Here is a 12081-nt window from a genome sequence, read left to right as displayed (position 1 = left end):
AAACACATAATGTGTATCCACAGGATATGTGGGCTTTAACTGAAAAAAATGTAATGATGATCTCTCCATTGCAAAAGATTCCCGACTAGTCCTCCATTCGGATCTAGGGGTGGGGGAGGGGGGGGGTCGATGCCTAGGGGGGAGATGACCGTGAGAAAAAGATTGAATAGCCACGAGAAGAAAACATTCTAAGAGTCGAGGCGTCGAATGGCGGAAGTTTGAACGTTGTAGGAAAGCTAGAAAATCTAAAAAGGGAAGTGCTAAGGCTCAATCTAGATATAGTGAGCGTCAGTGAAGGGAAACCCAAATGATTTCTGGTCAGACGAGTCAAGCAGAAAATGGTGTAGCAGGTGTAGAGTTCGTTATAAATGGGAAGGCAGGCGGCTGCACAATACTGACACGAATTCTTTGCAGAAGAATGGAAAAACTCGTAGAAGATCGTGGAAGACCAGTTTGGATTCCGGAGAAATGTAACAACACGCGAGGTAAGAATAACCCTAAGACTTCTCTTAGAAGATATGCCCAGGAAAGGCAAACCCACGTTTCTAGCCTCTTAGAAAGCTTTTGAATATGTTGACTGGAATACTCTCTTTGAAATTCTGGGGGAGGCAGGGATAAAATACAGGGATCAGAAGGCTTTTTACAAGTTGTACAGAAGCCAGACTGCAGTTATGAATTGAGGGGCATGAAAGAGAAGCAGTGGTTGAGAAGGTACTGAGACAGGGTTGTAGCCTATACCCGATGCTATTCAATCTGTACATTGAGCAAGTAGTAACGGAAAGCAAAGAAAAATTTGGAATGGGGATTAAAGTTCAGAGAGAACAAATAAAAGCTATGAGGTTTGCCAATGACAGTGTAATTCTGTCAGAGACAGCAAAGGACTTGGAAGAACTGTTGAAAGGAAAGGACAGGATCTTAAAAGGAGAATATAAGGTGAACATCAACAGAAATTAAACAAGGATAATGGAATGTAGTCGAATTATATCAGGTGATGCTGATGGAATTAGTTTAGGAAACGAGTCGCTTGAAGTAGTAGATGAGTTTTGCTGGTTGGGCAGTAAAATAACTGATGATGGCCGAAGTAGAGAAGGTATAAAATGTAGGCTGGCAAGGGCAAGAAAAGAGTTTCTGAAGAAGAGAAATTTGTTAACGTCAAGTATAGATTTGTCAGGAAGTCTTTTTTAGAAAGTATTTGTATAGAGTGTAGCCGTGTACGGATATGAAACAGTGCAGCCAAGAAGAGAGTAGAACCTTTTGAAAGGTGGTGCTGCAGAGGAATGCATGGGATGGGTATATCACGTAACTAATGAGGAAGTACTGAACACAACCGCAAGAAATTTGTGACACAACCTGACTATAAGATGGGATCGGTTGGTATGATATATTCTGAGACATCAAAGGATCAACAATTTAGTGCTGGAGGGAAATGTAGGGGGGGGGGGGGGGGAGGAATCGTAGAAGGAGACCAACAGATGAATAGAACAAGCAGATTCAGAAGGATGTATGTTGAAGTAGTTACTCGAAGATGAGAGGCTTGTACAGCTTCATGGAGAGCTGCATCAGAGCGATCTTCGGACTGAGGACCACAACAGCAACCGAGGGAGGTGGCGCAGTGGTTAGCACACTGGACTCGCATTCGGGAGGACGACGGTTCAAACCCACGTTCGAGCATCCTGATTTAGATTTTCCGTGATTTCCCTAAATCGTCCCATGGAAATTCCGCGATGGTTCCTTAAGAAATGTCACGGCCATCTTCCTTTCCCATCCTTCTCAAATTCAGTGAGACCGATGACCTCGCTGTTCGGTCACTACAGCAGCACAAAAAGAGATGACTGTCAGCCAAAGAAGCTCAATGAGATGGGGATGTATTGTTGGAGGAAGATCCCGACACCATCACATGTCTTCAGCTGCAACGGCTTCCTGCAGCCTCATTCAGCAGCACACATCAGACGGTTTGGAACACGTGCCCCCTTCAGACGGTTCTGAAAACCAGGTGCAACAGGTTAGCTCTCAGAACATGTGTTCCCTTGACAGCGGACACCACTGATGTCCCAAGCATCTCTTGGAGACTGCGCAGACTACATGCAGGCAGACGAAATGCAGCACACACTAAGTGCCCCTCCGATGCCCATGGCCGGTGTTGAGTTTGGGCATCCATGCATTGCCATCACTACTTCAGATGTCTCAATCCTACCGCGTGGGAACTGAAAACCGTAATGGTATTCATTCCGCTGAGGATGATCAGCACATTACACGAAATGACAAGAGCAGCAGAATTGGACATATCCGTTTTCCAGGAGGTCCGTCTAGAGCAGGTTTTAGACCTTTATGGCTACGGCACCGGCAGTCGACAGTCTGGCGACGGAGCTGGCGGAACGTTCTTCCATCTCTGCTACGGCATAGCAGCGACTGACTTGATATATACTTACTTGCCTAATGCGGGAGGCACAACACTCACGACTGGCGCGGTGCGCTTCGTTAACGTATATGCGCCCTCCAGTACTTCACGATTTGGTGACAAAAAAATGGTTCTGAGCACTATGGGAATCAACTGCTGAGGTCATAAGTCCCCTAGAACTTAGAACTACTTAAACCTAACTAACCTAAGGACAACACAAACATCCATGCCCGAGGCAGGATTCGAACCTGCGACCGTAGCGGTCGCGCGGTTCCAGACTGTAGCGCCAGAACCGCTCGGCCACCAGCGGCCGGCGATTTGGTGACAGGCACGTCTTCTGTTCAAAGGATTTGGCCGAACTTTTGCTGGGAAACATGGACCATTACATAGCAGGCTGCGATTTTAAGTGTCCTGCCTGCAGCCTGAGGACCACATTTTCCATGCCCAGCACTGCAAGCATTGGTACGCAGTCTGGTGCTCAACGACACATGACTCTAACACCGGGGGAACCGGCCACTCTGCCAGTGAGCCGGGTCCGATGTATATCTTGCGTAGCCTCCATACAGCAACCAGTGATGCAGAAATCTGGCCAATGGCTTTCACAGATCATCTCGTGTATATCTGCTCTCTCACCCTATCCCGTCAACTCATCTGACGCAGCAGAGACCTATGAACGCTATATGTCACCTCAGCGAGCTGACACGTAGCGCCCACGTACGCTCACACGTTACTGTGGTGGCTAGGAAGTGTCAAAACTGCAGTTTGAAAGTCCCTGTTGGCATACGGACGTGACAAGTCGAGACAGTAGAGGGCGATATCAGAGTTTTACTATATAGCGTTAAGCGAGCTCGCGACGCAACTGCCATCATCCGAACGACAGTTGGCCACGCAACGCATCAAAGCCTGGCTGCTTCACATCACGGCCGAGCAGCTAGAAGGCGTCCGCGTCCGTGCGAAAATACGACATCCGCACCGTAATGGCGTCAGTCTGTCACACTGTGCGCGAGATGCATCACCGCAGACGTCAGTTCATGACAGCAGGGGGCCGATGCGCTATGACACAACGAAACGAGATGAAATATTTTTAGGCACGAGGAGCACCGAACAAATAACCAGGACCGGTTGGTTTATCCCAGACATTATGGGTAACATGTGGCTCGAGAAGTTTCAAAAATTGATTCGCCCTGATTTTATTGTCCCCACGTAATTCACGGACCGCATCCTGTTCCCGGTACAAAAATAGAGCGGTGGTTGTAGGTGCAGGACTTTGAAAAATACCGACTACAGTAACAGTCCACGCATCTCAGACCTGCTTAGGTGGCGCCCACAACATTCATACAGAGTTAGGAGCATACCGCGGCATAACGGCATTGACGGTTGCCTGCAAAGTAGGGGGCGCCCTTGTACCGGTCGATTTCGACCACGCATACCTCTGAGTCGACCACGGATGCATATGTGTGGTTTTGGATTGCACTGTCCGCAGGCATAATCCTTCGGCCCATCTACAGGACGCATTCCCAGATGATGTTCAATGGCTGCCAGTCTGTTCGCATTGCCGGCCGCGGTGATTTCGCGGTTCTAGGCCCGCAGTCCGGAACCGCGCGACTGCTGCGGTCACAGGTTGGAATCCTGCCTCGGGCATGGATGTGTGTGATGTCCTTAGGTTAGTTAGGTTTAAATAGTTCTAAGTTCTTGGGGGACTGATGACCTAAGATGTTAAGTCCCATAGTGCTCAGAGCCATTTGAACCATTTTTCTGTTCGCGTTGTTACTGCTCGTTGCGACAAGGGTGCCCCTTGTCAGGCGTATTATTTGCGGCAGCACTTCTACCAGCCTTCTATGGCCTGTGGTGACGATTGGAAGGTATCTGCATACGGGACGTGACTTTTCGTTACGGTGCATTTGCCGACGATGTGGTGTTTTGCAGAGATCAGGGGATGAAATACACATGGCGCTCTAGTGGCTAGGCCAGTAGGCTGCAGTCGCTGGGAGCGTCATCAACATGACGAAGACAGAATACATGAATGTTGGAGCGGGGTCAGTCTACCATAAACAAAGGCGGTGCTCTTTGACAAGGTGCGCGTGCAAAAATGTTTGAGGGCGCTGATGTCTAGCAGTGTTCTGCTCATGGCAGCAGTTGCGTATCGCGTATACAACAGAACACGAGCTATCTACCTCAGCACTATGCATCGAACATTTTCGATATTCAGAACGGTCCGTATTGGCTGTCGTGCATTATCCTGCTGAATTATAGGGTTTTGCAGGGACCGAATGAAGGGTAGAGCCACGGCTCGTAATACATCTGAAATGTAATGTCCACTGTTCAAAGTGCCGTCAATGCGAACAAGAGGTGACCGAGACGTGTAGCCAATGGCACCCCGTACCATCACGCCAGGTGATACGCCAGTATGGCGATGACGAATACACGCTTGCAATGTGCGTTCACCGCGATGTCGCCAAACACGGGTGCGACCATCATGATGCTGTACACAGAACCTGGATTCATCCGAAAAAATGACGTTTTGCCATTCGTGCACCCAGGTTCGTCGTTGAGTACACCATCGCAGGCGCTCCTGTCTGTGATGCAGCGTCAAGGGTAACCGAAGCCATGGTGTCCGAGCTGATAGTCCATGCTACTGCAAACGTCGTCGAACTGTTCGTGCAGATGGTTGTTGTGTTGCAAACGTCCCCACCTGTTGACTCAGGGGTCGAGACCTGGTTGCACGATCGGTTACAGCCATGCGGATAAGAAGCCTGTCATCTCGACTGCTAGTGATACGTGGCCGTTGGGATCCAGCACGGCGTTCCGTATTACCCTCCTGAACCCAACGATTCCATATTCTGCTAACAGACATTGGATCTCGACCAATGCGAGCAGCAATGTCGCAATACGATAAACCGCAATCGCGATAAGCTACAACCCGACCTTTATCAAAGTCGGAAACGTGATGGTACGCATTTCTCCTCCTTACACGAGGCATCACAATAACGTTTCACCAGGCAACGCCGGTCAACTGCTGTTTGTGTATGAGAAATCGGTTGGAAATTTTCCTCATGTCAGCACGTTGCAGGTGTCGCCACCGGCGCCAACCTTGTGTGAATGCTCTGAAAAACTAATCATTTGCGTATCACAGCATCTTCTTCCTGTCGGTTAAATTTCGTGTCTGTAGCACGTCATCTTCGTGGTGAAGCAGTTTTAATGGTCCCTTTAATGCCACAAACCAACCAGTGTATTTTCCAGGCAGCTGAGATGAGACTTCTTAGGGCTATGAATGGTTACACCAGAGCAGGCAGATGAAGAAACGACGAAATTAGTCAGAAATTAATCATAATTATCGCAAGAAGAACAAAGTAGAAAAACAAAGAGAAAAAAGAAAACTGTATAGTCATCTCGACGGTCTGAATTGTGACGAATTTCCTGACAAAGTAAGAAACTATAATCGGATTGAGGGGTCTAGGAAAGGCGAGGACGAGATAGGCACCGTAACACACAGAAAGTGAATGCGTGAGGCGCAGATAGGACGACGTGTGTGTCTATGACACCGTATCTCCACTAAACGGAAAAAGGAAACTATTACTTTTGAGTCACCGGTCTCCTCTACCAAACTTTTTATCTTAGATCAGCAGACCCAACCTAAGTCCTCAACTATTTGCTAAATGTAAAGCAATCTTTGTCTTCGTTTATAGTTTCGTTATAGCATTTGATACATCATGTTTCAATAAATATGTTACCCAACAGATGATAATAGGATTGAATACGTTTCTAAGCTGACAGAAATATTCATCTATAATCGTGATTATCAGAACGTACACTTTTAAAAAATTCCCCGCGTCTTGATTTGCAGCGAAGCTGACACGTTCAAAAACTAAGAAATAGTGAAGGACCATTCTTGTACTTCTGTACGTCTCCGCATTTTCCAGTGGTGCGGAAGTAATGCGAAACTTAAAGCCAATCCTTGCAAAAAGTACTTTTTGGTCCTTGAGAATACAGCTCACTGAAGCGAAATTGCGAATGCAATCGCCCGCAGAGAGCAGTGGGTGGAAGTGCGTATCTGGTGGGATGGGAATGTGTTGGTGACAAGGGGTTTGGGTGGGGTGGGGTGGGGGGGGGGGGGGGGGGCAGGCATTGGAGCGAAAGCCGCGTGCGGAGCGCAGCGAGTGTAGCAGAAGCCCTGGAGATATCTGCCGCTGCCGCTGCTGTGGCTGCTACGCCTTACGGAGCGCCGACTGCTTCCATCGCTGTTCAAGGCTGCACGTGTTTTCGGGGTTAGCGAACGGATCCGACGGAAGCCAGCCCAGTATGACGAATACGCCGTTGAAGACTGCGTCTGTTTCTCTCGGGGAAATCATCACTCGTGCAGACACAACGAAATCAAAAGAAATGGTGGTATTTTTTCAAGATATTCAACTTGAGTGTGACTTCTGATGCAAGACAAACATGAAACTATGTACCTCTCTTCTTAACTCTTCTGTTCTCATGATCCCATGCTACATCCAAATTTTATTTCCTTGTAGCTAACGCAATTAATTAAAGTTGCTGAGCCTGACTGTAGCGTGAGCTCCCCATCATGTGCTTCATGTTCCTCACTTTCTCTACGTCTCTGCAAGCTTCCAGTATGTTTCAACGTTTGAATGAAGAAAGCTCTTCATTAGAGTATTAGCCTGTCTTCGAGAAATAATGTAAAGTTCTGCTTGTCTGTATAAGTCAAATGCCGCAAGTATGAAAGATCATCACTTGAGAACAACTCGTCAGGTTTGATTGATTTTTTGTTGTTGAATTAGAAATTGTGAAGAAAAAGTTTACACGAAAAAAAGTTTGGAAAATCTACAGGAAAAATCGGAAATTTGGATTATATTTTTGCATGAAAATCTCAATGAGAAAAATGTGACCGTCGGTTTGACAGTTCTGCTGTCACATGTTTTCATAATAAAAAAAGTGACGTTCAGTGCCGGCCGATAGTGGCCGGGCGGTTCTAGGCGCTACAGTCTGGCGCCGCGCGACCGCTACGGTCGCAGGTTCGAATCCTGTCTTGGGCATGGATGTGTGTGATGTCCTTAGGTTAGTTAGGTTTAAGTAGTTCTAAGTTCTAGGGGACTGATGACCTCAGAAGTTAAGTCCCATAGTGCTCAGAGCCATTTGAACAATTTTTTGACGTTCAGTTTGCAAGTTCAGCTGTCGCATGTTTTCATAACAATTCATAATTATGCATTGAATACTGATATTTTGCGAAAGAAGATACAACTGAAAGCGATATTTCAGTGTGTTATCGTTGGTGATCATATCTTTGGTGTGTTGCAAAATTGAATTGATGTCAGATCGTGTTAATTCGGTGTGTTGAAAACATTCTATTGATTTCAGTTCGTGGTTTATTTCTTTGAAAAAAAATGCCACCAGTGACGCGTCGAAATATCGGTCGGTGGACGCGCGAAACTACATTGTCGTCGAGTCAATGAGACTAAAGAAGAGCGCAAACAGCGTTTGGTGGCAAATCCAATAAGAATTTCTCAAGTGCGATTCTTTATGACTCCGGAACAATGAATTCTCATTTATTTCATGTCAATAAATTGATGATTTTATTGAATTGTATTGTTTCAATTCACACAAATTCGAGGAAACATTCGGTTGGATAAATCCCTTCTCGATAACTAACTAGGTAACAGACGAAGGGCAACCTAAACCATTGAAGGTATAGACATGTTATACAATAAACAATATCTGTAGCTAAACTGTGCTGTGCCGGCCGGTGTGGCCGAGGAGTTCTAGGCGCTTCAGTGTGGAACCGCGCGACCGCTATGGTCGCAGGTTAGAATCGTGCCTCGGGCATGGATGTGTGTTATGTCCTTAGGTTAGTTAGGTTTAAGTAGTTCTAAGTTCTAGGGGACTGATGACCTCAGATGTTAAGTTCCATAGTGCTCAGAGCCATTTGAACCATTTAGAGGAGACGCACAGGTAAAGGGGAAGCAAATGGATGTAAAGAAGGGGAAGGTGTATGTGGACAGAGAGATATAAAGGAGGAGGAGATGGATAGAGAAGTTGTGTGGCAAGAGATGAAAAGGGCGTAGGGGAGACGGGCGGAAGGTGAGAGGGAGCAATAGGTGGTAGAGGAGGAGATGGAAAAAGTGAGAAGGAGAAGGAGGAGAGGTACAGAGAGGGGGGAGGGAAAAGAGGTTAGGATATATATCAAATTCCCATACATATTTAGCAATTGCGAAGCATTACCAGGTTCAGTAGTTTATATGGAATAGGAATGTGTTTAGAATATGCTGCTATCCCATACGCTCTTTGAGAGGCGACAAATGATAGCGCTTTGGTCTGCAGCCAGTCTGAGCTACAGCCCTGCAGCCGCGTGGCCTATCCGCGTGGCCCGCACGCACCTGTGTTGTGCGAGCGAGCGCGTTAATACGCTTTGCGAACGTTGGCGGAAGCTGCCAAAGATGACCGATGCTAATGACAGCCGCGCGAGTGCATATACACGCGGCTTGCACAGCCGCGTGAGCCACGCGGATTTCACCCGCCTACACACACTTCCACACAGGGTGCGAATATAGAGTGCGCAAATGTAATGCGCTTCGATTAGCACCAGACTTGAGCGAAATTTAGGCGAATGGTCAGTAAAGAAAGCGGATATAAATTGCTATTCGTTATTCGTGAATAACAAATATTATTTGAAACATTGTTCACTGATATGAATAAAAACACTTAGTCGTCAGCTGTGAATAAAAATTATTAAGGATAATAGATAAATTTGAAATCTAGTTGCGTTCGTAGCTCCAATTTTTTGTCATTCAGTAAAACAATGTACTTTTTGTTTCTTTGAAATTAGTACTCAGAACTACTCTTTTTTTGAAACGTCTCATCAGAAACTTAATTTGCTTTATGGAGGTATACCATTGGGACAAAAATAGTTTCTACAAATGCAAAAGTGGTTCAAATGGTTCGGAGCACTATGGGACTTAAGATCTGAGGTCATCAGTCCTCTAGAACTTAAAACTACTTAAACCTAATTAACCTAAGGACATCACACACATCCATGCCCGAGGCAGGATTCGAACCTGGGACCGTAGCACTCGCGCGATTCCAACTGTAGCGCCTAGAACCGCTCGGCCACCGCGGCCGGCTCTACAAATGCACTGCTGCATTCGTCTTTAATCGTTACTTTGATATACGCTTTTCAGCTCATAATCTTCTTCAGCAAAAGTTGGGAAATCACCAATTCCGCTGTAGTTTTTGGCAAATACACACATCAAACAGAGTTTTGCATCACCCCGGTTCCCAGAACTCCTGAAGATAGACGTTCAGTGCGGTTTGTACCACAGACACAAGTCCCTTCGACTGTTCAGAGATGTCAGTAAACCCGCCCAAACACGTAAACAACCATGCATGAGCAGCACCCGTTAGAGGGAGGGGGTCCGACAGCCATTTAGCTGCAGTCGTTCCACCAGGAAGGAGGTACACGGCTCGTGTAGTCTGTAGATCAACCATGCCTAGACGGCCAATACCGCGGTTCGATCGCGTCCGCAACAGTCTGTGTCGCCTGATCACCAAGAGCTGTTGCATAGCGATTTGATTCACGGATCCAGTTATATGGCCCCTTCCGTGCTTAGAGATTTTACGACTATGGCGTGTGGGGCCTGAAGATGGCATCAATGTAATGCCGAAACTGGTTGCATATAAGAAGTTCATAAAATAAATGTCTACAATACATACGGCTCTTGGTAAATTGACCGAGCGAGGTGGCGCAGTGGTTAGACACTGGACTCGCATTCGGGAGGACGACGGTTCAATCCCGCGTCCGGCCATCCTGATTTAGGTTTTCCGTGATTTCCCTAAATCACTCCAGGCAAATGCCGGGATGGTTCCTCTGAAAGGGCACGGCCGACTTCCTTCCCCATCCTTCCCTAATCCGATGAGACCGATGATCTCGCTGTCTGGTCTCCTTCCCCAATACACCTCCCCCCCCACCCCCTCTTGGTAAATTATTGTATCAAGAAATATATTATTATTTCGTGTCGTCCATTGCGTGCGTTTTGTTCTGTAAAAGGAGAGTTTAAAGCTATTTCCACACTCTCGGTTTCGAATATGTAAATAAATTTATTTAAAGTATTATTTTATTAAAGCCCATCACATTACCTCCCCCCCCATGACCTATGAACCTTGCCGTTGGTGGGGAGGCTTGCGCGCCTCAATGATACAGATAGCCGTACCGTAGGCGCAACCACAACGGAGGGATATCTGTTGAGAGGCCAGACAAACGTGTGGTTCCTGAAGAGGGGCAGCAGCCTTTTCAGTAGTTGCAGGGGCAACAGTCTGGATGATTGACTGATCTGGCCTTGTAACATTAACCAAAACGGCCTTGCTGTGCTGATACTGCGAACGGCTGAAAGCAAGGGGAAACTACAGCCGTAATTTTTCCCGATGGCATGCAGCTTTACTGTATGATTACAGTAATGAGGAGGTATTAAATAGAATTGGGGAGAAGAGTAATTTGTGGCACAACTTGATTAGAAGAAGGGATCGGTTGGTAAGACATGTTCTGAGGCATCAAGGGATCACCAATTTAGTACTGGAGGGCAGCGTGGGGGGTAAAAATCGTAGAGGGAGACCAAGAGATGAATACACTAAGCAGATTCAGAAGGATGTAGGCTGCAGTAGGTACTGGGAGATGAATTAGCTTGCACGGGATAGAGTAGAATGGAGAGCTGCATCAGCCGGCCGAAGTGGCCGTGCGGTTAAAGGCGCTGCAGTCTAGAACCGCAAGACCGCTACGGTCGCAGGTTCGAATCCTGCCTCGGGCATGGATGTTTGTGATGTCCTTAGGTTAGTTAGGTTTAACTAGTTCTAAGTTCTAGGGGACTAATGACCTCAGCAGTTGAGTCCCATAGTGCTCAGAGCCATTTGAATCATTTGAGAGCTGCATCAAACCAGTCTCGGGAATGAAGACCACAACAACAACATCACATTACCATTCCTCCACCAAGCTCCCTATCATTTCGGGGTGCATCGCTGTGTGGAAGTGAAATGTAGCGGCAGCTGGAAAAGTACTCACAAGTTGAAGTACATGGGACAGTACTACTCTCGTGGGCAAAGCGTGTAAATTGCACTGTTTCTTTACAGCTACACCCAGGGTTACGAACGAGGCGGGAAGAGCACATTAGCTCAATACCTAAGTGCGTTGGCACAAGAGCGCGCATTCAGTACGCAAGAAAACGTATTGAGCACGCTGACGATGCAAAAGGCGTCTCTGAAAGTCGAAGTTGTGATCGACACAGCCCTGGTAGTGCTTGTAAAGGAGCTGACTAGACAGGAAAACCAGGGAAAATAAAGGCACAGTTTCCCAACGATTACGTCTGGCCACCACAGCCTATTGAGCTGCCGTTTGAGGACCACTAACTAGCCCGGCTCATAGATTTACCGCCTAGTTCAGACCCTTAGTAGTGTTTCGTTACGCAGTTGACGCCAGCTGCTTGTCACGAGAACTAAGTCCCCCTACAGTCCGAGATGAAGCAACGAGCTGCCACCATCTGACTTTGCTTTCAATAGCCGCAGGCTTCTGTCTGAGCTGAGTCTGTATAAAATCAAGTTGGCACCTCTGCACTCGCTGTGTGGCTACCATTCACCGTTGGCCGCCTACCCGGTGGTTTCTATAGGATTCAGGTCAGGACTCTGTGCAGGCCAGTCCATTA

This window comes from Schistocerca nitens, chromosome 1 (genome assembly GCF_023898315.1).
Source record: "Schistocerca nitens isolate TAMUIC-IGC-003100 chromosome 1, iqSchNite1.1, whole genome shotgun sequence".
Lineage (NCBI taxonomy): Eukaryota > Metazoa > Arthropoda > Insecta > Orthoptera > Acrididae > Schistocerca > Schistocerca nitens.
Note: the sequence above shows the minus strand (reverse complement) of the source record.